The sequence below is a fragment of the Gavialis gangeticus genome, unplaced genomic scaffold, assembly GCF_001723915.1.
Source record: "Gavialis gangeticus isolate Ggan-Ray unplaced genomic scaffold, GavGan_comp1, whole genome shotgun sequence".
Taxonomy (NCBI): domain Eukaryota; kingdom Metazoa; phylum Chordata; order Crocodylia; family Gavialidae; genus Gavialis; species Gavialis gangeticus.
In genome coordinates, this window is record NW_017729031.1 from 56,947,888 (window position 1) to 56,951,169 (window position 3,282).

Consider the following 3,282-nt stretch of genomic DNA (forward strand, 5'->3'; position numbering starts at 1 on the left):
GAAAGAGTAAAGCCCTGTCCATCAGTTGCTCCATCGTGGGTCCCCATTTGCAGGGGTGGGGGTGGGGGTGGGAGTGGATGGAAGGGAGTTATGTAACAAATACAAAATGAAAGCTCAAGTGGAAATTGTTGGAGAGTTCCATAATTTCCATCTAATTCCCACGATCCATTTGATCCCAGCGTTCATTCCCTTTTTATTAACTATAAAAGATTTCCTTCTAATCAAAAGCTGCACTTCATCTTTATCCACAAATGAAAAACTCTACGGCGGAAAGAATTCAGGGGACTCAACAGGCACCAAGGTATTTCAACACCATCTCCTTACAGCCTTCCCCTTTTTAATATCTGCTCTTTGACGGAGTGGCGGGGAAGCCTTTTCTTAAGTAAAGTTATTAATTTATCAGCGGGTCCCCCTCTGCGCCGCTCTGATAATCAATGGTGGATTCCATATCATGTAAATGAAAAGCATAATTGAGAGAGAGCAGCTCCTATGGAAGTCCTGTTGCTAAAAAATGGTAGGATGCAATTATTTGGATAAACGCTGGGCATTTTGCGGGTTTCCCCTACACGTCCCTTGTGTTTGGCAGGGAATTTGATTGCTTCTGCTGAACTTAGAAAGCTTTACACCTCCCCACCCCCCAACACCCGTGCGTAAACTCCGTGTCCCTCCTCGGATTACCAGGGAATTGTACAACAACCGTACATTTAACTGCTGCTAAATCGATTTATTTGGAAAATATTTGGCAGCTCTTTCCCAGAGCCCTGTTTGAACTGAAGAGCCATTTCAGCTGAGGCTCCTGAATATGAACCCAGGAGACTTCCAATCATCTTTTAATGAACGAATTGTTTCCCAGCTTTACCTCCTAAAGGCAGCAAGTTTGGGAGTAGCACAGATCAAAAGCCCCGTGCAAAGAAAAGACGGGAAACAATATTTGTTCAAAGGAAGTGAACTGTTGCATTTAATTAGCCCATTCTTCTATATTAGCATTCACATTGAGATTTTTTTAAAGCTTTATGTTGATTTAAGCATAGTGTATTTATGATGTAAATGTATTCCGAGATGCAAACGTCACGGATCAATTGTAAAGGACCCGGATACATAATTTAAAAAAATCAGTTTCAGTTTATATGAGGTTCTCACCCCACTTTCGCTTCTTAGTCAGATTTGTTTATGCAGAATCGACATTTAATAGTGCTAATTGCACTCCAGTTAAATTGCCCTGATTGCAGAAAGGGAAGCAATTTTCGTGCTCTCTGTCTGGGTTTGGAAGAAATTGTTTTATATTCACCTCTTTATAAAGAAGTGGAGATAAGGCACCGAGCCTTTGCACAAATTGCACTTATGGGCTGACTGGCAGCATTCAGGCGCTATAATAGAGCATTATTTGGCCGTTTTGAATAATGTAAAGCATTTGCTGAAAGCTATTCTCCTGAAAATTGCTTTAACTTTTAAAAGGGTGATGATTCACTCCAAACCAGGCCTTTGTTACATTGTCATTATCCCCCCCAAATGTTTTAACAGTCAGCTCAACACTTTAGCATAACACGTTGATCTTTGTTTAAAAACTAGATTTTTGGAGTATGAAAAAATCTGTCAGAAAATACTTGACCCGCTCGAGATTTTTCGCAGCGTTTCCCATTTCAGAGGCATGCGTTTATTCCCTCCGGCGCGTGCCTGCTTTGTGGGGATTTTAGTTAGTTTTATTATTCGAGGGCTACATCCCTGGCTGTGATGCACAGCCAGCCATGTGCGCTGAAACCCAGGGAAATGCGCTGGGGTTTGGGACGCAGAGCATGTGCTGCTTCAGATGGCTGGTTTTGAACACCCCACCCCACCCCCAATCCGAACGGGCTTTGCGGATTATTTTCTGTCTGACTTTTGTCAGCTTGCCTTCAGGAGAAGGGAGAGACCCTCTTCACTTCTCCTCCCCGGGCTGCCCGGGGGCTGGTCAGAAACGCCTCGCTGCCACTTAACAATCACCTCTATTAGTAAATCAACGGCGGAGCCTCTAAATAAACAGGAGCGCTGGTTCCCCCCCGCAGGAGAGAGTCACCTGTTGGGCGATTGCTCCCGGGTGCCCCTGTCGGACTCCTCGCCTCGCCTGTGCTACACGGCACCCCCCTCCTTCCCCGCCATCGCCTTTCAGTCGCCTCCACCCGATGAGCACGACAGCCCCCCTGGGTAAAGCTGCCGCTTCTGATCTGCCCCAGGCAGACCTCTTCGGGAAAAGCTTTGCCATTCACGCACTGGACCCCCGTGCTCCGTGCAAGCCAATGTGGCAGGAACTGGAGGCAGAACAGTTATTTCCTCCCACTTCCCCGACTGTATTTAACACATAGCGGCCAAAAGACAAGCACCCTTCGCAAGCAGCCCCGCACGCTCGCATGAAAGAGACGCTCCCGGGAGATCCCTGCCCATTGTGGCGCAGCTCCTGCAGCCCGGATCAGCCTCGCGGGGGCCGTCCGACAAAACGCGCTCCGTGCCTGCCTCTAGGCTTGCAACAACAACAGCACAAAAAAGGAAGCAAGTAAAGAAAAGCGACAGCTCGCTCCCTCGGTAGTGTCTCCCCCTGCCCTTTAGCGAGGTGTAGAAGCTGGGTCTTACCCTGGATGGCTGACGCGGATTTGAGGGAGAGGAAAAATATTTGTGGAGAGCAAGTGCCTAGGGTTGCCTGAACGCCCTCGGCTCGCTGGCTCAGATCTGTCACTAGCTGCAGTGGGGAAGGGAGCAGGAGAGGGACCCGGAACAGTCTCCGCTTGCCAGACACAATCGCGATATTAAAAAGTTGCACGTCTATTGATCGTCCGCGGACGCCGCCCGGGTGAGTTCAATGTCACTGCTTAAGCAGCTTCGCTTCCGATCACTACAACCAAAGGGACGAGCTCGCAATGCAGTAATGTAGGAGCCGAGGTTCGGACTTACATGTCACACATGCAGAGAGCAGGTAAAGTCTCTGTCGCTCCCTGGGCGTGCGGGGTGTGCGCACAGCAGAGACCACAGGCAGGTGCTGGGGAGGCTTATTCCAGCGGCGCCCTGGCGCTGCTAGCGGGGAGCGGGCTTCCTGCCACGAGCAGCCCTGCTTTCGCGGGTTTGCAGGCGGCTGGGAAGGCAGCCCGACATCCCCAGTCTTTGCCCGGGGACGCTCAGTGAGAGCGAAACCCTGCCTCTTCTGCAGAAACCGTCTCCTGGCTCGGCTGCGGAAACACGGGAGCTACACGCGTGTAGTTTTGTGGTTATGTAACTAAAAAGGCCTCTTCCCCCGCCCGCCCGCCCCTCCCCGAG